Here is a 24,155-nt window from a genome sequence, read left to right on the forward strand (position 1 = left end):
TATCCATTCGAAAAAAGGTTTCACCTTTGTAAATATATTCAAGAAGCTTAAAAGTCGATTGAGCCTAAAACAAACACAAATGAATGAATAGACAGTTACAAAGCATGCCGGACTCTCAGGCCATTCAGGATGATCACTGGCCATAGCAACGACCAAGGTTCCCGAGGTTATGTAACGAGGACAAAGGACGTGAAGATCTTCCAGAATAAAAAACAATTAATCATCAGTTAATGTTTATTTCGGCTGTTATTTTCACCGCCTGATTATTTATTAAACTTCGCCCTTTGAGATCTAATAATATTGTAATAATTAATCAAGCTGTTTCTATTTTTTCCAAGCTCTTTATTAACAACAAGAAAAACAAGAGGATAACCGGCCTAAGTGTTATTGGTTAGGGTCTTCGGGCAAAAGGTAAATAATTTGAAGGAACTTCGTTCACAAAGGTACAAATTTGACTGGTCTTGATCAAACTGCGCTGGGTTGTCCATCCTTCACTCTAGGACTAGGTGTGACCCGGTTATACTCTGTGGACCTTGTCCTCAGGACCGAAGTCCTCAAGACTTTTTTGACCGCGTGCGAGAGGGTGCGTTGGGAAGTCGATACTTGAGTAGCAGTACTTAGTATTACCATTACAATCGTGTATTTTGTTATAAAATTGCATCCTCATTTTATCGATTAATTTTGACATGAATTTCAGTGGGTGCACCAAGGGCGACTAACAAGCCAAACTAGCTTGAAGGCCAATTTCTTCCACTTGGAACGGACCAATTTTGTTCAGGGGAATTTCGAAGTTCATACTTCCGCCGAGGAGCATTTAAAGTCCGACAGGTGATCCTCCCTTGGGACGACGTTAGACTCGAAATGAGAAATAAATTATTCAACTTGGGACTCTGAGGTCATCGGCGCCTTCTCGCATCGAATTCAAAACCCTCAATCCACAAGGCCGAAATCGCTCGATTTTTGCCCATTTCCGTTCGACGATTCAACCGCCTTTAAAGCCGGTTGTCGGTGCCGACCGACCTTTCGTCTTAGAAAGCAAGTTTTGTCAGGAGTCAGCACAGGATGGGACCGAGCTTGGTAGAGACGTGACCGCATTATCGGACGATCCCATTGCTCATTGGCCAATCGAGTTATTGGGATTCCCCCGGCTTTCTTCCGGCTCCATAAAGCCGGAAAGTCTTCTTAAGATGATCGACTTATCATTCGCTGAAACCATAAACCAAACCTTAAAGTTTTAACTGTAGATTCTTCAATAAGGATGCAGAATGAGAGTTTTGTTTAAGCAATTACAATGTATATAAATAGAATATATATGGCTTGTAGACCCCGCGGTCGTGGGTTCGATTCCACCGTCGCCCTTGAAATTTTTGACCCCACCCTCAAAAATCCATTAGCATATCCAAATACTTGAAAAGTGGTAATATATTTATATATATATATACCATATTATTCAAGCATCAACACGTATTTTGAAATGGTAATGAATTTTATGAGGGCGAGGTCAAAAATTTCAAGGGTGATGGTGGGAATCGAACCCACGACCGTGGGGTCGATGAAAGGTCTGATGATACATAAAAATAATAGACCAAGAAGTGCACAACAAATCATAAGAAGAAAGTTTTTTTCCTTTTGACTTTCTTATTTTTTAACCATTGATCAAATTTGATATGAATGAATGAGGTCTTCCTCAGAATTTAGAACGTTTCGGACTCAATGGTCCTTCTTCAGGAGATCTAGCAGGTGTCCCCTGCGTCTGGCCGATGAATAATGATATAGTTGGAGATACGACGAGATCTTTTCAAAATGTAGTCGAGACATTTCTTTATATGAAATGGTGTAGTTTTCATGAATTATCTTATTATTTTTAGTTTTATTCGAGATTTATAGTACACTGTTAATAGTGTTCTAAACAAAAAAAATTGCTTTCGGCTTATTTGGAAAAATTCCCAAAAACATTTATGGTTTTTTTAGATTTAACGCTAATTGGAATCGGCAATGAAATCTCTTGATTAACAAGCAGTATTATGAGCTGATTTCCTGGTAATTTAATATTTCGTGCTTCGGAATCCGTGTTATCAAAGGCCAAAAATGAGGGAGAAAAGGCTCTTGGATTTTTTATTTTTATTTTTTATAACAGTAAAGTTTAATTTAGAATCCAAAGATTGGCGGGTAGGTGCTGGAATGCCGTCTCGCCGGTTGTCTCTCTCCTTCGGAAAGGAGGCGATCGGCGTAGATTTGTTTGCACCTCAAGGACGGCCATGCCGTAAATACACGCGGAATGTTGGAGAACGAATAATTCCCATTATTTTTTGTCGATTTTGAGACGAGGTTTTCCCGAAAAAGTCCGCCTTCATTTTAAAATATGTTATTATAAAAGAACAAAGGAGCAAAAAAAAAAAAAAAATAATCTAAAAATTAATCCAAATGTTTTAGTTAGATCCTAGTTGACTAAAGTAATTACTTAAATTGTTTTATCGTTTTTATATAAACTGTGGTTTATATAAAAAAATTAATATTACGAGCAGGTCTCGTGATTCTATACTCCGGAGGTCATGTGTTCGAGTCCAGCTCTTTTGTAATTTTTCATATCAACCATACTTAAAATTATAATCCAAAATTGTTAACTTCTCTGAATTTTTTCCAAAATGCCAGTCGAAATAAATTTCGCTAAGCTAATAAGAGATAAAATTTTAATATTTCCTCTTAATTTATCCGAAAAAAGTTTATAAAAATTTATAAAACTGCAATTCCAGTCGGTATAAAGAAAACAATGGGCATCGTGCTATGCGTGAAGCATAGATTTTCGATGTCGTGTTTTCCATTAAAGTAATGGACTTCGTGAATTTCGTTTTCCAAAAGTAATCATAAAACAAAGGACTCACTGCTCAAATAATCAATACCTCTTCGGACCTGCAACAGAAATTAGAATTTTTTAATTAAGATTAATTAAATTAAAATATTAAGTTTATAAATAATTATATAAACAACTGTAATAAAGAGCTGAAAAACTTTGGGTGTAAGTATAAATAAGTAGACAAAGAGTCAAGAAAAAACAAACAGATTTGCATTGTTTCATCAAAGAGGAACTTACACCATACTCCATTTGTATGGTGGTATGCGTATTATATGGGTCAAACAATTGAACAATCGTTGTCCCAATATTCAGAATCTTTCTTAATATGTAAAAAGTGATATTTTCTCAGGAAGTATTGGTTTTATCCGCGATATAGATCGCCCGTTTTAGCAATACGGTTGCGCTTTGATGAATACAAGTCTGCCCATTGATCAACTTTATGTTCATCATATTTTATAATATTAGTTTCTACGTAATTGGTTTTATGGTTATAGCCGAGATGTTCAATTATCATTTTAAATCTTCAAAAAATATTCCGTACCGTCTGGAGTTCCTCAAGGCTCACTTCTTAGTTCTTTCTCCTTTAAACTGTTCTCTCGACCGTTTTTTTGTTGTATTAGAAGCCAAGATATTCAATTATCATTTTAAATTCCCAAAAAATATTCCATATCGTCTGGAATTCCTCAAGGGTCACTTCTTAGTCCTTTCTTATTTAAACTCTTCTCTCGACGGTATTTTTGTTATATTAGAGGCCAAGATATTCAATTATCATCTTAAAGTTCCAAAAAATATTCCGTTCCGTCTGAAGTTCCTCAAGGCTAACTTCTTAGTCCTTTCTTGTTTAAACTGTTCTCTTGTCTGAATTTTTGTTATAGTAAAACCCAAGATTTTCAATTATCATTTTAAATAACAAAAAATATTCCGTATCGTCTGAAGATCCTCAGGGCTCACTTCTTAGTCCATCCTTGTTTAAACTCTCCGTCGGCCGTCTTTTTATAATAGCAGAAGCCAAGATGTTGAGTTATCATTTTAAATCTCCAAAAAATGCCGTCCTCTCTGGAGCTCCTCACGGCTCACTTCTTAGTCCTTTCTTATTTAAAATTATTCTAACTTCTAAATAACCACGTTGTTCAATTATCAACTTTAGCGGGTTTGTGGCAGCATAGAATGTACCCCATAAACCCACCAAACCAGGTGAGATATTTTATCGTCCTGAATAAACACATTTATGTAGAGTACGCCAAAGATTCATCAAATTTGGATTTTTTTACGGTAAAATTGAACTTAGAGTGAAAAGACCTGGCATAATATCAAATACCGCAGCAATTCCTCAAAATTTTATCTGTATATATCGTATTATTTTTATGTGTAGGTGGAATACAGAATACTTCACGGACCCACCAGCCTAGGTTAGTTTATGTATATATTTTGAGTAATGTGAGCGAGACACCGGCCTAAAACCCCGGCGCCTCGCAAAATTTTGAATTGTACATATAGTATGAAAGTTTCTAGTATTTATTAGAGCGAATTTTAGCGGGTTCTCAGTGGTACATACCTGAGACCCGCCAAACTTAGGCCAATTTGCCACAATGTTTAATTACAAAATTAAATAAATAACAACTTACAAAACTAGCATATTAGCTATTCCAAACAATGATGAGCCAGTAATGATGATAAATGGATTGGATAGATATAGCATTGTACAAACATAGTGTGCTGTACACTGTCGGTTTTTAGTCGTTCACCGTGCTTTCTCAAGTATTTGATAATTGCCTAGGTTTTGTTCGCTATATTTAAAAATAACCAGTAATGAGAACAAACTTTTCTTTACAAATATAAATTCCATGTGTTATGGCGAACCTGGTTTAATTAGTGAGTAGACAGGGGCAACAAAGGATAAAGAAAAGTGGGTGATAAAACCTCTACGTTATCCGTTTGTTCCGCCTATTTCTACGAGAATGGCCTTGGAAAAAAATCTGACTTGTTTGGACGGTGCTCAAGCAGAACACTTTAGTTCAAAAAGTACATTGTACAAAACCGGTAACCCATTGGAAAATACAATGGTAAAACGGTACAGGATCCGAAGGATAAACCTTGACAGGCAATAACGAATCGACCTTTGCTTTTTTCCGAGTTATTAATTGCCGTGAGAAAAGCCCAAAAGGCCGCTGAAGCGAACATGCACTATTCAACAGTTACGTAGTAATATTAGAAACAACGCGCGTAACTGATTTTATATGGGATCGTGATCTTTCCCAAATCGCTTGTAATCAAAACTTTCACCGGGGCATCCCAGGGTTCAGGACCTGGCAACAAGGGCGCATCCTTACAATACACTGCCTACTCCGGCATAAACATTACTAATTATTTCGTTTTGTCTATCCCATTGCACCGTCGCTACCACAGTTTCAGTGTTATGCGTCGGAATGTCTGGACGATATGACCCAGATCTGATACAAGTTCGATAAGTAGAACGATATCCAATGGGGGCTCAGGGGCGGGTTCAGACTGAACCAAATTTAACCCTTTCGGGACAGTGCATGCTATCGCTTCCATTAGTGAGGTAGTGACAACCTGCCATCAACTCACCCCTAATTCTACTCAAGTATTACGAGCGTGATATCGCGCTTTTGTCTCTTCAATTTTAGACTGCAATTCAAAGAAGCAGTGTTGCTTAAAACGGTAACCAACGGTGTTATGTTTTCTAAATTTCCCATTCTCGCCAGCACTAAATTAATAACTTAAACAGCACATTGCTTCTATGAACCTTAATATAAAAGTGAAGAGAGTAGAGCGCGCTATTACGTTCTCAGTATCTCACTTGGGGGACGAAGAGAGCTGGCCTACCGTCCTGAAAGGGTTAAGCGTGTGTCTTTTCTCTATGACGAAAAAATGAACGTTTTATCTTTAAGCGAACCGTGCTAAATTCTATAATGTTTGCATGTCCGAATTTATCAGTTTACGATTTCATGCTTACCCTTTCGCGGACGTTAATTGGGCGGATAAAAAGTGTAAAGGTTACGAGATTTGTTCGTGAATGCGCACCGCTCACAAGATTGCTCTCAAATGCCATCCATCGAGACTCTCGCCGAGCGTGCACTGGGATCCTTAAATATTTCGTAAGAGCCGATGGCTCTTCCTCCGAAACGCGGTTGGGTCCGCCACGCCTCGCTCTTCGCATCCTTCGTCGTTCCGGACGAGGAAACGGCGAATTCCGTGAGTGTCCGACGGACCGTTAAATTTCCTATCGACTGGGAGCCGATTCACCGCTCTGCCGGATTAAGCTATAAAGAGAAAGTAATCCGAAGCGCATGAAAAGCGTCATCTTCCAACTTACGAGCGCCTAGATGAAAGAAAGGAAATTTATAATTGTTGGAAAAAAGCCTTCGATCGTCCTATTTTCTTTCTTGTCGGAAAATAAAACCTTTCACACCATGTAACTAAATGAAGTTAGATATTAGCATATATTCACTTTAAACCCTCCTTTGGGAAGAAATACCGTCCTTTGAGATAATTGTCCATTGAATAAATACAATAGAGTTACACCGTATTAGGTTACAGCCTCCTGGATTTCATTATGGTGCGTAACCAAAATATGCCGTGGCCCGTCGAGTCGTGTTGATGTTACTATGTGACTTTGTAGATACAGCGGATAAGGTGTAAGATTAAGCCACACCAGAACGACGAGCAGGATTCTAAGTGTTCTACTTTCTATAACGGCTGCCCTACCCAAGCTCGCTTCTGGCGAAAGAAAATCGATCAGTGAATGCTTAAAATTATAAATGAATCAAAGTTCATATGTACGATAATGAGAAAGTTCATACGTTGGCCAAAAAAGGAGCTAATATGAATTTTCCAATTCCCCAAACCTACTGTGGCCTATCACTTTACGACAAAAAAGGATGAATCAAAAATTGGATCGTTAATGAGTACAAACCTTGGTGGAGCAGCATGAGACACGCTAAGAGATTCATAGAAGGCCATCGACAAAACTTTCAAAGTAATTAGTGGAAGGTAACAGGATTCCGGTTGGAATGAATCCTGACAGGGCACTGACGCCGAAGAAGGCACATGTACCGGCGTACTGACAGAAGAAATGCTGTGCAGATACTGCCAAGAAGAAGAAGAGGAGATTTTTGTGAGGGTCTATGTAGGTGTAGATTTCTGTAACTAGGAGAGGAAAACACGCAAGCAAGATTCTGCCTAGCCGCTGGCAAGGCTATGGAGGACTAACAACCTGAAGAGGCCTGGCCAGTGGGTTAAAAAATAGAGGAACACAATAGATTTACTCAGGTCGAGGTTTGAAAGGTCTTAGGTCGCCTCATTTATCCCTATCCCTGAAAAATGTCCTGCTTTCTCATTGGTAGTTAAAGTTTTATTATTATATATTTAGCCATGAAGTAGTGGTGTTCTTTCGGACCAACACTCGGTCCCTCCTCAGTCTTTTGTCCTTTTATGGGAGATCCAGGAAGACACCTCCTAGAGGACAAAAGACCTAGGAGGGGCCGAGTGTTAGTACGAAAGCTTTCAAAAGAAAATAAAAACCTGTGGAAGATCAAGATTGTGAAGAATATAAAAATTTTCAGTCCGAACAGGAAACGACATTCAATATAAACGCGATAAAATCATGGAACACATGGTTCTATAAAATTAATTAGTATTTAAACTTAACGGCAGACCTGTTCCCAGTACCCAGGACCAACACTCTTGGATTTTTTAAAGGTGACACGACTGTCGAACAAATCTGTCCACCTAAGTCAGTAGACATTTTTTGATGTCGATAGGAGGATGACCATAGAGAATCTTTCTTGATGAATGAAAAATAAATAATTGCTTTTTTCGAAAAGTCAGATTCCCAATCAAGTAGTTCTTTAAGAGGACAAATTTTCTTCTTTTTAAAAATGTACTGGAGGCATTTCTGATGTATTCCAGCACCATCAGCCCATCAAGATGACGCATTGAGCAATTCCGAGTCTGTTACAAACCTCAGAAAATTGTTCTGCACAACCTCCAGCATGGCGGAATTCTTACTGCATGTGAGCCTGGTAATGTTCAATGTTATGAATTACATTTGGTTCAATTTTTCTTTCCATTCTTTCCACGCCTATGTACACAATTTAGTCATCAACAGCCAGTTGTTAAAAATAATTAAGAGAACAGATTAATCATTGTTTCTAGAATTTTTTGACCCTTTTTTTTATAAGTTATGGCATGGGAACTTTTTTCCTATAACGTTGCGGTACTCTATTAATTTTGATAATCGTGGGAAGTACGAATAGCTTAATTATAAGGCTGTTTCTATTAAAACAATAGCTAATAATCACTTAGCTCTAGTTTATTGTTTATGAATTCTCAATTATTTGGAGAATTTGGAGGAATCTTGTGTTACAAATTTAAAATAGTATTTACCAACATCGGGTTTTCGTCACAGACCGATTTATTAAGTCTAACACGCCACAGCTTCAGAGTGACGTGGGGCAACGATTTCTCATAAGTCATATAGAAGCCGGCGTCCCACACGGGATCATTCTTGGTCCCATTCTTTATCTCTATCCAAGCTACTTCCAACATCCAAGAACAGCTTGTGCTTATCGAAGGCTCGTGAAAAAAGTTTAGGACAAGACATGACGAAAAATGAACTCAATGTTTACGTTAAACGTGCCCTCTTCTGTACATCAACAACAAAGAGATAGCGATATTAAAGTCTTATTCTTAGGGTATACCTGGACAACAGACATGGAACCCCAACAACAAGACAATATAATTCTTGGACTTCTAGGACCAAAATCCGTCTTGACCGCCAACACGAAACAAACCGTATGACTAAACTGCGACCACTTTGGTCATACGGAGTGGAACTGTGGGGTTGTGCCAAGCCATCCAACATCCAGCGCATCAAAACTTTCCTGCCAAAATTCCTCTGATAAATCAATGGCCTCGAGATCTCCTTGCCCTTAATCCCTCACGCTGAGTGCCAGTATTGGCTGTGACCGTGTGAAAAAAAATGTGCTTAAAGTTTAAAATCTGAAAGTGTAACTAATTTATTTTGCAAAAGATGATAGTAATAAAATGAAATCTATTGCTAAAAAGTCTAGTATCAGACTTCATGAGTTTCAGTTTTAAAAAATTTTCCACTGATCATGGACAAATTCCCCTGGTAAAGCAAGGAATGCAGTTTATTGCAATTCTTCACGCTCCATCACCTCTGGCATTGCCAAGATTGCGTCATGGAGTTGCATATTGGTTCATTTCATGTTTGAGATACTCTAAGAATGCATAACGTATATATTTTACATAGTAACCTACGAAAAAGGATATTTCAAATCGGTTGCGTTCCAAACCTGGAAACTCTTTGGCGGCTTTTCTTCGGTACCCGTCTTGCATCAATCACTGACGAAATTTTCCTTTTTCATTTCAAAATATGCAAAACTCCTTTTATATTTAAATGCTTCTGTTTTTAGACGAATTTTCCGATGTTTGTGGCATAGCCCGTCAAGACCATGTGGTAACACTCAGCTTATGTGTCGCGCGATGAATTTGATATTCACGCGGTGCGGCTCCAAATTAAGCAACCAAATTGGTTACAATTTTGCAGTTAGGTTTTAGAAAAGAATATTGTATAAAAAGTCCAAGTACTTAAGTTGAAATTACGACTATAATAGGAGGCCATGAAAACTGGTCTTTTATGAGTCTGAAATGGCTAACAAACAAGGATCAACTATGGAAGAACATAATCCCCATTCAGAGAGAAGAATCTGAAGTATTATATANATTATATAAATGTATATTGTTTTTATCGTGAGAGAATCGGTTGTGGATCAGGAAGAGTTGTAACGCATTGAGCGGATAGGCGTCCCCTTTGTTCAACCTGTTGCAGTTGCTAATCGCTCCACTAAGACTACTTTCCCGACCCGAAGGAAACACGATCATTGACAAGTTCCGTGCCGTTGAACCACATTTAACAGGATAAGGTAAAACCGGTGTTTCCGACACATAAACGAGAAAAATCCAACGCGTCTTACTTTTTGTCCTGCTGACGATTACCCTTCATAAATTTCTAGCATTTATCGAAAAAACATAAATTTATCACCTGTAGTTTCAAATAACTATAAAGGGAAAGGTGCAAGATAGCCTTTAACTATAAAAGGAGGCTCAAAATGTGAGAAGCCAGGAGATAGTTCCGCGCGAGACAGGAGGGTTCATAATACATTAGAAATAATTAGGTCCTTCAGTCATAAATATCCACCCTCCCAGAAAGCTCGTGGATTTTAACTAATTACCCTTTCAATCATTCGTAAACTCCACCTCCCCCCCCAAAAAACCATAGTTTTTCTAAACATTCTTAACTATGAAACTCGCTTGCTGGAAGAACCACGGTTCACCCCTAAACTCGAAAAATCACACCATCTCCCGAAGGTTAATTTCTTCAGTTCACAACCAATTAATTATTGGTAAAATCCATGAAAAACTCGTTTTTAAGCAAATATCATAATCGAACCTTCTAAAATAACCCACTACCATCAATTTAGATTTAGGAATCGTCATTGTTCAATAGTGACATCGTGTTGTGTACATCATCGCATCTCCCTTGGGAAGAAGGAATGCTGCTCGGGGGTCTACCGCCAGACTTGTTCATCCTCAAGTCTTACCTGGTACTTCAAAGTGTGGTTGAGATCATCTCACTTGTTGTTTAGGCGTGTCTCAGGGTAGCGTCATCGGTCCATTATGTTGTCCGTAACTCGTAAAGCTACCCACCAACTCCGATTCATACTTATGTATCACCGAACTATCCAAACAGACATATGTACCGGTGGTTCAAAAAAGTGGCGAATCAAACTCAAAACATTCACCGTCCGTCGCTTTACTCTACATCTAATATTATCTCACCCTTCATACCGAAACGTATAAGCTATAATGGGCTGTATCCTAGACGGTCGACTGACTTGGCAATTCCATACACTTAAAAGGACGCAACTAAACGATGTCGAAATAGCTTTCGATCCAGTCTGGCATCATGGTTTGCTTTAGAAACTCATGGGCAACCTTGTACACGCTTCCTCATCCCTAAGTGCCTGGCCTACAGCTACTTTAGATCTTCTTACTCTCCTTTGTAAAAAGCGTTCTCGGTCTGATACTGTACCCAAGATTGCTGATATCCCTATCCATAGGAACACCACTACACTATATACTAAGGCTGACGACAACACTACTATTTCTCTAACTCCAACCGACACGATTATATTCCATTTAACAATGGGTTTTGTGATGTGAATTTATTATCAACTAATCACTCTTTCTACCTAAAATGACGTCCGCTACCTTGGACTGTATCCTAGACAATCGACTGACCTGGAGTCCCCAAAACTTAAAAGGACACAAATGAATATGAAAATGAAACAGGCATGGGCTGTATCCTAGACGAGCGTCATAGACTAAAAGGATACAACTGAACTTAAATGATTAGTTAAAAGACTACTAGGCAAATTAACTCTCAGAACGAAAACTTTAAGGCATGAAACTATGAGGTTGAACTAAACTTTCCAATCTCACAAAATCCAGTACCTACAAACAGATATCTTAATATTAATCCTCAGCACGTTTACAAAAGTACCATCAAAAACGACCAAAATGTCTCCTTTATAAAAGAAATTGCAAAATCCAACTACAAAAAAATTCCAATTTAATAATTACCTACAACTTTCGTCCCTATCACCCTCGACGTGTAAAACGACAGTGGCTACGTGACCTACTCTTGCTGTATGACGTACGTAACTTGCGTCTCGCGCAGTTTGTTGTTCAATAAAAAAAGATCTATTATTTATTTTGAAAAGTTGTTGTCCTTTCTCTAGGTAATGTGAGGTTTTTATCGTGACTCTGGCCGCTTTTTAAGTATACACTGACAGGTACGCGCATTCCATATAGACATTTTTTAGAATAGAAATGAAATAAATAATGCGAGAATGAGTTTTGTTTGTAAAACCCAAGGTAAAAATAATATTTATACACTTTATGCAAATACGCAGATTAAAAAATATCTAAGAGAAATTTTCAATGTATTTGTTCTTTATTAGTTCTATGTCGTTTCTTTTCATTTTTAACAACTGGCCCTTTTTCAAAATTTATCAAAAAATCTGATATTACAGACCAAAACAGTCTGCCTACTCCTCAGAACAAATTTCACAATCTGACACTATTCAAAAATCATTTTGAAAAATTCAAATAAAATAAGACCGTAAAGTGATCGGTGAAGTAGGCCTTGGGGACATAACGGCTCGTTTGTATCGTTCAGAAGGTTGAAACTGCAAGGTCGAAACGTCCTATGACGATAATTATCATAAATCAAATCTAGCTTAGCAATGAGGATTATACATTACCATCCACTTTTCTCCTGCAAATTGACAAAGGTCAGTAATTATCATTAATTAAATTAGGAACATATTCTAATATGTCGAGTCGTAAACGCCGATTTTCGCTTGGTCTGAATCTTTGACTGTCATACTTATGACCCTAAGAAACGACATGAACAGGATTTTTGAGTTCAACCGAAATTTCCAAACAAATTTAAGTAGGTACCAAAAAAAGAATGGGAAAGAGGGGAAAACCGCTGAGAACGGCACCATCTGCTGGTACACAGAGTGACCTATTACAGAGTAGCAGGAGTCGAGGAATACTTAGAATCCATGGGAAAACACAGCACTATTTTCCAGGCTGAAGACCATGGAATTGAGAGGTGCACTCAGCGCAACATGAACACACGGTACCAAAACTTATAGCTATCATCTAAGATTAACTCAACGATGGTGCTTAATCGCAAAACTAAACTAAACAGATTAGGCATACAAAACCCATGAAACGTGGAGGATAACGATAGCGCGGACGCCCTTACAAGGAAAGGGGCTACTATACCGCTGATATGACCTGAGCCCTTTTGTGGCATAGGAATTTACACTATCAATGAGTACCTTAGACAAAAGGACAAAATAAAAATGAGGAAACATTAGAATTCACTCATTGGACATAAACAATCCAAGAAAATTCTAGTAAATTTTGGAACGAAAGAAAGAACAGAATGTATCAAGGAAGCAGGAAAAAACTTCGAATCCTGGCAAGATTTTTGACCGGATACTGCAGACTAAATGGGCATCTGAAGAAGAAGATAAGCCAACAATGCATGTGTAGATTCTTCAAAGAAGAAGCAGAGGAGACACCAAAACAACTACAAACAAACATGTACGATGTACAACGTAAATCTAGAAGAAATTCAACCACTCATACCGGACCTACTAACCAAGTTTCTTAATGAGCTAAGACTCACCAGTGTGTTGTAAGTACAGAATGGGGAATATAACAGCTCTCAAAGGTCGCAGTATATTACATACTCCGAACTACATGTATTACTTATTATAAGATTATAAAATGTGTAAAGGTAGTCGCATTTCCTTGGCGAAGCGACAAAAGCTGTTGGGCCACCTAACCCAGGTAAACTACACCTCTGAAGATGGCGAAAAGAAGAAACGCGCCTGACAGACCAAAACGATTTTGCAATTGTATTTGACAAAGTGGCTACTATGTACAGGCCCTGTTTTTTTAAATATGTTAACTGATCTTTTATGGTTTTTGTATTGAAATCACACGAGGAAAACGTAGAAAAATCAAATTCACCCTCGAAACCGTCGTTATGTCGTACCCTATCGACTAACAGAAATGATCTTCCTGTCAATAGGACTGTATTTATAATTATATATATTTATCTTATAAATGCGAATGACTCACAGTAAATTGACTCAAAAGTTAGCAGCCCAGTTGAAATGACCCAGTTATCTTAGCTTCAGCGGGCATGATGGATAGGATGAGGTCTGGCCATTAACGCCCGGAATAGGCGATTCTCACGGTTCATGACCAGCGGTCAACCAGTGTCAAAAATGAAGCATTGTGTTAGTTAAAAGCCAATTTTTGATAGGAAAATACTCTTCATAAGTTTCAGTTGTAACTGTTACTTAAGTCTATCTCTTTTATGTCTTAATCTGACATCGACAACTAATTTCGAAACTTGGCTCAATCTGCAAAATAGAACGTGGCCTATTGGTAGCAATCCAGATTACCTAAAAGACTGATATTATCGATACAAAAAAGAAAAATCCACTACGCCTTATTTACATAAACAGGAAACATAATTGCTTCGAAACATTCAAATGAGAAAATACCTCCAGCACGCCAGATATAATGACATTCATTTACATTCATTAAGATGAAACGTTTTCCAATTATTTGCAAACTGCACCCTTATATTAAATACCTGTACGCAAGAAGAGACGTTTAGAACGTTTAATATTTTGGCCCGCCTATCCTAGCTTCTCAGTGGGCTGGTTAACGAAGGTCATGGAAGTTTAAATTACAATTCATTCTGTTATTCTTTGATATTAATACATAAAATCATGGAGAAATATTTTTATAGGCCATAGTTCTTAGCATTATTAATTGATTAACCTCTGAAATTCCACTAAAGATGGTGAAATGTTAACCAAACCGATGACCAAAGCGGACCGCGATATATAGAAACAGCCAACGACGGACGGCCATGTCCAGAAAGACATTTTAGTTTAAATGACAAAATTAATAATAAAGTAATTAAACTAATTAATAATTTAAGAAGACAACGCCAACAGAAGAAAATGTTGGAGATTTGTTATCATCGCGTCTTTATAAAGTTTGATTATCTTATTTTATGGTTATCATGATATCAAGGAGAATTTATTCAAGACGATAAAAAAATAAGGAAATATTAGGGAAGGAAATATCACCAGATATTATTCGATTTAGTTGAAAAGATAATTCAAGGGAACACTAATTTTTAAATGTCAAACCAAGACCTTTTCTATACTGGCCTTGGTTACGAACAGCCCAGTTATTGTTATTTCTCATTTTTCATTGAAGGAAAACACACAAAAAAAACAAAAAACAGCAAAGTCGTAGTGAACCCCAAGAGATATCTGGACATTTCTTCGGTTGTGAATTCGGTCTGCAAGACATGTCTAAGGTCGTTGCTGTCACGATTTAAAAATCTCGGCTGCATACTCACCCGGGCCACTTTCTACGCCACCTCGTCCGACTGGTTCCTCGAGATCGTTCTCGTAAAGAGAAAAGGCTGAAAATCCTCTCCATCTAGGGCCTCTTTAATAAAAATTGACAAAGAACGGGAGGTTTAACCCACAGTAGGTCGTAAATCAACAAATTGTACGATAAAATAAAACCTAATAAATAAACTAGCACTAGAAGGCAAAGAATCATCCAGTGTTGACCCCTCTAGGCTAATGTAAGTCTTACTACCCAACAGGTCGGGAGGCCAATGCCGCTTTAATCTCCTGGGATTATTGGTAATATGGGATGTTATTGTGACTAAGGGATTGAGGTGTATACCAAACATAGCCACCCTCAGCTGGGTCCCAGGACATGTGGGGGTAGAGGGCAACAAGAGGGCGGACGCCCTTGCAAGGACAGTGGCTGCTATACCGCTCACAGCCTTTCTGTAGAATAGGGTTCACACTATGAAAGACAAACGGACTAAGTGGAAATGAGGATGGCTAGGGATGGTTTAGACGGATTTTGGATTGGTAAATCTGATACGATGGTAGGTGGAATGTTTGGTTGAACCCCACAGTTCAATGCCGTACTTCCAAATTGGCTTTATTATCGCATGGTATAACAATCGTGTAATAGCCAGTTTTTCAGTCCTGTGCGTGGAAGGGATGTAGGTATAGACGTGACATTATTCCATGACGGAGAATAAAAGATACTTTGGACAAGATTGATTTTTTATTCGCCACTTTTTCAGCCAAGGTTCTTTGTTGAACGGTGCGGTGTAATAGGACGGGATCTTTATTGAATGATAGGATTGCAGTATCATCCGCAAAAGTGTAAATGGATATGTCGGGATAGGTCGGGTGATCAGCCGTGTAGGTTGAATAATGGATTATTAGCCTTAACCCTTTATGGCCTAATGTTGTCTTAGAGCAATTTGGAAATCCCCTAACTATACTACCACTACCTAAACTCACGGGAATTTCCTGCGGTAGATAAAGCGGTAGCATTGTCGGTTTTTTTTGTCGGGTTCGAATGCAGGAGCGCTGGATTCGAACCTCGGATTTTTACCTTACAGTGATGAGTGCCTTGTCAACGCGCAAACTTTTGCGGCCAGCGATGCCCCTCCAACATTTATTTTTATACTTTTCAGACAAGGTTCTAAGTGGATGAGGTGAGACTATAGGGAGAGATGTAAGAGGACGAGATCTTTATTAAAAGAAATGATAGCAGTATCATCTGCGCTGATGGATGCATGTGTCGGGGTAGGTAGATGAACGGTGTACGTGAAATAGAGAGAGAGTAAGGAACCCCACTAAAGTCAAGTCAAACATTCGATTGAGTGTATTTGGAGGACGACAGAAGTAATAAACCGATGGCATACCAAGTAGGTGATGACATTCCTTCCGAGAGGGGTCAACGTATTGTATTTACCCGTATGACGTAGACCTAGAGCTCCAGCTATCGGAAAATTATCTCATTTGCGTGGCATGTAAAAAAGAAAGAAAACCTTTTAACAATACATCCAGTCGGAAAGTTTAAAAAAGGAATGTTAATGATACGCCTGTATTGTAAAGTCAATAATAATTAATAACCTTTCCCCTCAGGATAGCCGAGAGCGTTATTAAAATAGTATAGGCAGGCGGTCCGGGCAAATTAATAAAGACAGATAAGGGTGTTAATCAAGGCCGGTCTCGAAACCTGGCTGGACCCTGAAGAATCGGTTTCGGGTGGGTCCGATTTGACCGAAAATAGAAATGTAGGGAAGAAGAGGCCTTCTCCCGGCTCTTGGATCCTTCCACACGTCCCAAATTCCCCCTTAAGAAAGTATCACTTAGGCCGGCTTTCACTTCCTTACACACTCAATTTTGAAATGTTATTTACGGTTGGTTGCCTCCTTTGATATCCGATGCAACCGTTGTCTAGTCCGAGTCGGAATATCATTACAGTTCTAATCTTTCCAATGCCATCGATTAGGAACAGGCAGGTTGGAAAAGTGGAAATAATCACAGTTGTAAGTATCGGGTTGTCCGGAAAATAATGCAGGATTTTAAGTTTTCATTAAAAAAAATCTATATAAAATATTCTGTTTACGTTTACAGGATTACTCATTTGTATGAATGTCAACACTTATTAATCCTCTTCCAAATGATATTGTTTGTTTACCTCTGTAGCATTCCGCTACTTGGAAATAATTCAGTCATCCTTATAATGTCAAAGCGAGAATTTCGTACGATTTTCTTTTACGAGTTTAAACTCGGCCGAAGCGGAGCCCAAACGGCTAGAAACATTAACCAAGTCTGGGGCGAGGGTTGTGTTAATGAGTGCACTGTGCAAAGGTGGTTTAAAAAATTTCGGGAGGGAGATTTCAGCCTTGAAGATGAAGAAGGTCGTGGAAGGCCTTCCTCTCTTAATGATGATGTTCTGCGATCAGTGGTGGAAGAAAACCCCAAAACAACTGTTCGAGAACTTGCAGAGCAACTCAAAGTCAGTAAAACGACCGTCGCTGACCACCTCAAGGCGATTGGAAAAGTGAAAAAACTCGAAAATTGGGTTCCACACTCATTAAACGATCGCCAAAAAAATCAGCGCTTTGATGTTTGTGCATCACTTCTTTGTCGAAACAAAAATGACCCATTTCTGGCCAGAATTGTTACATGTGACGAAAAGTGGATTCTCTACGATAACACTAGACGTTCTGGACAGTGGCTCGACAAAGGAGAAGCTCCAATACATTTTCCAAAGCCCCCAACTCATCAAAAAAAGGTAATGGTTACGGTATGGTGGGCTTCATTTGGTTTAATACACTACAGCTTCTTAAATCCTGGCGAAACCATCAATGCTGAATCATACTGTAACCAAATTAATACCATGCATCAGAAATTGGCAGTAATGAAGCCCTCTTTGGTCAATCGGAAAGGGCCCATTTTGTTGCATGACAACGCTCGACCACATGTGTCACGTGTAACGTCACAAAAATTATTGGAGCTTGGCTATGAAACTTTGCCTCACCCACCCTACTCTCCGGACCTCTCGCCTACTGACTACCATTTTTTTAGACACCTGGACCACTACTTACAACACATAATATTCAAAAATCAAACGGAACTGGAAAATGCATTTATTGACTTTATCAATTCTAAAAATTCTGAATTCTACTCAGACGGAATTAATAAGTTACCAACACGTTGGGAGAAATGTATTGAGAGTATGGGAAATTATTTTGATTAAAGAACATTGCTTTAAAGTAACTAGTTTCTTTTTTTTTGTTTAATACCAAAATCCTGCATTATTTTCCGGACAACCCAATAGAAAAAAATTGATCCCGATCAAATAAAAAAAGTTTTAAAAACTGAAGTACCCAAAAATGAAGGAAATCAAACAAAATTTATTCAATAAATTTCCTATCACCTCTTATAGTTTTATCCACTTCTCCGTTTATCTTTTTTGGATTCATTTTGTAGAAGATACATGTCATGAGGAACCAGCCAATGAAGGTACTCTGTGTCAATGTTTACCGGGCAAGGAGGTCTCAAGATCATCGTCGTTTAAGGTTTAGGGGTGTAGGGTTAGAATGGATCAAAAACTTTAGTGGATCGTTTAGACGCGAGATCAGATCGCATCAGGCAAAAGCAATGTTGAGGTCGTTGTGGATATTGCACACAAAGGGGTTTAATTGAAGCATTTTTTTCACACGGTCGCAGCCAATGCTGGCACTCAGTGTGTTCCTTTAAGCGGAAAGGAGATCTCAAGGCCATTGATTTGTCTGAGGGCTTTTGATTGAAAAAAATGGACGCGTTGGGTGTTGGATGGCTTGGTAGGACACATTTCCACTCCGTGTGTCCAAAGTGGTCGCAGTAAAGTGATGTATGAAGTTAGTTTAGCTTTGACGGTCAAAATAGATTTCGGTCCTAGAAGCCTTCGTAGTTGTCCAAGTCTTCAGTTACGTTGTTCTCTTAAGTCTTCTGTTGGGATTCCACTTCAGTCTGCTGTCTAGGTATAGTAATAACTATTTGGCTTGAGTGGAAGTCGGACTTATCGTGGAGGGGAAGACTGTTTTTTCAATGTACAATGGGTACATTTTTCTCATTTAGTCTCACCTCAAGGTGTTCTTGTAAGCTTGAGGTGGCTTGGATAGGATTTTAGTTCGAGGACAAAATTTCGGAATCGTCCATGTGATGATGATTTTAGGAAGTACAGGTAGGTCCGCTGTGTAAATGATATAAACAATAGGACTAAGAATGCTTCCTTGTAGGACGCCAGCTTGTATTTGACTTCTGAGAACTCATTGCCGCACATAGCACTGAAGCAGTGTTCGGTTACTAATTTCCCATTGCTCCCTTAGTAGAATTTTAACAATATTTCTGAGATTTTCATCAATTGTCAACATTTACAGATTTCTACTGAAAATTGACAATTTTAGACAAAATTATACAGCCTGTGCTGGCAAAGATGATCAAAAATAAAAATCTATACGCCTAGAGTGTATTTTGTTTTGTCCTGGAGTAAAAATCAAAAATTGGATTGTTTGGAATTGAAACATATGTAAAGAATACAATGGCAATTGTTTTCTACGGTTTCAGCATTCTTCAGGCGTGGGATGTCAGGAGAATTACTCATCGCGAAGTCCTTGGACTTAGTGTTTTTCATTATTATTTTATAAAACAAATGGACTTAGTGTTTTTCATTATAATTTTATAAAACAAATGATAAGAAAAATAACAGCTAAATACTTTCAATAAAGGATTCATTATTTCCTCGGAATGTGATTGTAAACAGTTAAAAAAATATAGATAAGACAAAGAGCACAGCTACTGACTAACACCATTGCCATTTTTCTAGTAACACATTGTTTTCAAAAATTTCCCTTGCGTATAATTAACTTTTAAAAACTTGATATTGAAAATGTGATATTTATTATATTATTGACGATAATCATGTCGTAATTTGATATTTAATACAAGGGTTAAAAAATATTCTGTTTTTCGTAAATAGTAAATTGTCTTACAACGGCACTTTTTTCTATTTATAACAATATTTATTTTTTTTATCCTACCTCATAAAATATTGATATGTACAAATTTTAAAATAATATAAAACAAAATCTATAAAATAAAATTGGTCACTAGTCACGTGCTACGTTTCGCTGCCCAAGGGGAATTTATTGGGGATAGTTCGGGATGCTAGGTTTAAAACTAAGGAATTGAGGTGTAATGAAAGGGAATTGTGGAATTTTATGTATCTGGATTTTATGACAACTTTCACAAAAGGGATTTAAAGCTCATTGAGGATTGTGTGATTAGATATGTTTACTATTTTTCGGAAGATTTTGGATTGGGAAATCTGGATGCGATGGTAGTTGGAATGTTTGAATGAACCCCACAGTCCAAATGGGTTCAATAATCGTCTAGTATATAGGTCGTTGTTGTGAAGCGTCAGTTTTGACCATCTGTATAGTATTCGTGAGAGTGTTTTGTAACGTATAGTCAATGCCTGGTTTTTTAGTCTTGAATATGAATTCCAAGTCATGTCGATATATAGCCCGAGGTAGAGGACGTGGTTAACTATGTGAAGAGATGGATATGATGTAAGTATAGGAGTGGCGTTATTCCACGACGGATGCTAAAAGTTTGTGTTGGTTTTTGTCTACATTTATTTTCGTCCGCCTCTTTTTCAGCCAAGGTTCAATGTTGGCAAGGTGCGTTGTGCGAGGACGGAATGTTTTTTGGATGATAGGACAGCAGTTTCATCCGCAAAAAGTGTGAATGGATGTGTCGGGATAGGTAGGGAGATCAGCAGTATATGTTGAATAAAGGATGGGACCAAGGATACTACCATGGAGGACTCGAGTCTTAACGGATAGTAGAGACGGTTACCTGGCTGACCTGAAATAAGCGTTCAGCTGATCTTAAACTTCAATTTTATTTTCTTCCCCATTTTGTTAAAAAAATTCTACTTATACACTGTAAGCATGTACAAATACATCTTGGATTATGAAATCAACAATTTTATGGAGTGCAGAAAAAAAATCTGTACTGGATTTTTCCACTTCGTAAATCCAAGTAATAAAAAGTTAACGGCATATGTAAATACTATAAAAAATTGGTAATAATGCATGAAAGGTGAGATAGAAACGCATAGAAAATTTTTTATTGAAAAAAATAATAAACTATTAACCATTTAATCGCCTGCTTAAAGTCCCTTACAATAAACTCACATATCAATTCTTGATTGCACTTAACATCGAAACATCAATAAGAACCGGCGGGGTCGCCTGAGATGCTTTTGCGTGTCAAGAGCACGAACTTTAGATCCCCCCCCCCCGAGAACCTGAGCCGGATACGTGGAATCGTCCTAACAAGATTAAGAATAGGTCATACGTGGTTGACACATGGGTACCTGATCACCAAAACCAACGAAGTTGCCCTTATGCGAGAAAAGTTGCTTGATGTGTGCATGATAGAAGCTTGTCTTCCTTGGCTCCTTACAGAGAGTGTGTGTGGACATTCCGCCGAATTTAAGAACGGTTCTCGGGCAATGTAGCGAGTTCCGAGCTTTTGTCGTCCAACCCGAGGACGTCGGGTTTTTGCCTCCGTACTACCAGAGGTGGGAGCCTTGTATTCATGTGGGAAATCGGAACAATTTTTATCCTACAAAATTAAAATTTCCTCTACCATTTTGCGTTGCAGAACTTTCTCAACAATTTTATTATATGCCGCCATTGTCCTTCTTTAATGTGTACTACCCCGAAACCAAAATTTCCACTCGCATTTTGAGTTTCAGACCTTACTGAACAAATTTTTTCCCTGATCTGTCTGTCCGTCCAACACTCCGAAACCATGGGACCAATTTTTAAGATTTGTTCAGAGATTATGCGGGTTGGTTTCTAGGTGGACCCCTATTTATTTCATAGCAATCGAGTCAACGGTATCGCCTGCGCATACACAAGCGCAAAATCGCGTACAAAGCTATATCTCCGAAACCATTGTTCGGATAGTTATGAAATTTTCAGGGATTATGCGGGTTGATGATTCCCTACGTATTTTATTCCGAAACGATTTTTAATGTGCATATATAGATATGTTTTATGTGTTTTGTTTGAGTGCGTGTATTTATTACTGTGAAATATATCTTCAGTGTGGGTTTAGGGCCGATGGCAAAATATTTATAAAAGCACCCCATCGACTCTAATTTAGGTTAGATTGTTAATATTATGTGTAGGTCGATGATAGATAGATAGATAAATTCTCGCGCCCTGCCACTTGCTCCAGTGGAAATTTAAAAATTACCACGTTGCATGAGATGACGTTGGATTAAACCAGCCGAAACAGTATTATAGTTAGTTAGTATTTTAGTCGTTTGTTGTTTGTTTATACTTATTTATTCTTGTATTTATTTATTTATATATGCATATATAGTTATTTACAGTCGCACTTATTTATCTATTTATAACATTTTATATATACTTTTTGATGTATTTATAGTTTAGAACATACATTCCTGAGGATGTGGGGTTTTTGTTTAAATTATTTTCTCCCCCCCTCAATTATTCTCTGATATTTTTTTTTCTTAAAAATCACGTGGTTCAAATCCACTACCCTGCCAAATGATGTAATAGCGACCCGGAGCGCTTTCCTTGTTAAAATTATTCTGTTTTTCTCAGTTGTCAAATGTAAATTGTTTCGCAAGATAAATTTACCTATCTATCTATAGATGTTAGTTTTAGGCTAGACTGTATCTTGCAATCGTTGGGGACTGAAATAACCGTTGAACACAACCCCGTTGGTTGGGAAGCGACGATATCCTGGGCATCTGGCTTAAGGGAGATACTAGGGGCCCAGCATAACGGAGTAGGTGAACTCTTCTGAGGTATACCCCCTAGGGCAAGCAAATCGGGGAGTAAGGCAATTTTTGTTTTTTTCTTTTTCAGAAAATCCCAACAGAACGAGCCTGGCAACCCTTTTTCGCCCGACCGACATAAGAGAGTGTGGCAAGTATCTGCGAAATGGTTCATGCGTTAGGAAAGAATCCGGCATTGTCTTATCCAGGCCACTTTTCTCAGACAAAATCCTAAGCCGGCGTCTTTCTCAATCCGTCGAAAATCTACCCGGATAAATTTCCGACCCCGCAAAACTTGAAATTTAATAACAGATGGGTTTTAGTTAACAGTTGATAACAGATTTAACATAAAGGTTATGTTGTCAAAAGGTTCCTCAAGGAGTTCAGATTATTGCCGATCCAGGGGCCGTGTTATTTTTCCCGAACAATTATTGACATCTGCTTAATCCTATTTTATATTCCTTAAGGACTAATTAATTCGCACTGAGTAAAAGGGCATATTAATAGGCCTTTCGGCCGAACAGGCCTCCTACCTGCACAGTGTAGCCCAATGTTCCTGTCCCTGATGCGATACCTTGGCCTCTACCAGGACAAACGACTGACATGGAACCTCCACACAGGACTTAAGCGCACAGACTGTAACACACGATTTATCATTCTAAAGCTACTCGATAGACCATCTAAACTAAACTCTTACTGACAAACCAAATCAAACTTTAAATTGCTCTGCTGGCCTCCTCCATTTGGTCATACGGACTTAAACTGCTAAGCGTTCCAAACTTAATCGAATCCAATCCGTCCAATATGAAATCCTCAGAAAAATAGTTTATGCCTCTTTCTATGTTTCCAATCACACCATCCGTATCGACCTAAATGTACCTCTTGTTACTCATCTAGCCCAATCCCTCGACAAAAGCTTACAATCCTAACTATCCCACCATCCGAACCCTTTCATCAAAAACCTGTCTTCCACTTCATTACTGAATAATCCTCTCAGGAGACCGAAACATCGGTGGCCCCGCGACAACCTCACTACTTGACATCGTTCTCCTAGTATGGAGCACATCCCACTCATCATGTTGAAGTTATAACGGCTTTTATCATTAGATAGTTGCTGTTAACGTTTCTATTTTATTGTTAAATATGTATACACTATTTGTTTTATCGAATGAATGCAGTTGTAAAAACAAAGAATAATTTTAAAAAAATTGAAGCGACACCAGGAAGGATTTTTTTGTGAAGAAATCCGCTTCAAGGCATATTTTTATAATTTTATATAATATAAACGTTGTATTTTCTTTTTTTTTCGTCGGCGATACGGTAATGATTTATAATGTATGCGAGGAGAATTAAATATAAACACACAATCGCTTTACGCGGAGAC

At 38.2% G+C, this 24,155-nt stretch overlaps 1 protein-coding gene across 2 annotated transcripts in view; it reads right to left on the reverse strand.

The window, feature by feature from the left end:
• Positions 1-24,155, reverse strand: part of LOC106661175 — an 80,257-nt gene that overhangs the window by 44,093 nt on the left and 12,009 nt on the right. For both annotated transcript variants that reach the window (XR_002910926.1, XM_024230248.1), the window contains exon 2: positions 2,901-2,910. The gene's annotated coding sequence lies outside the window, so the exon portion shown is untranslated. The remainder of the gene's footprint in view (positions 1-2,900; positions 2,911-24,155) is intronic.

Source organism: Cimex lectularius, unplaced genomic scaffold (genome assembly GCF_000648675.2).
Source record: "Cimex lectularius strain Harlan isolate CLEC.00 unplaced genomic scaffold, Clec_2.1 scaffold60, whole genome shotgun sequence".
NCBI lineage: Eukaryota > Metazoa > Arthropoda > Insecta > Hemiptera > Cimicidae > Cimex > Cimex lectularius.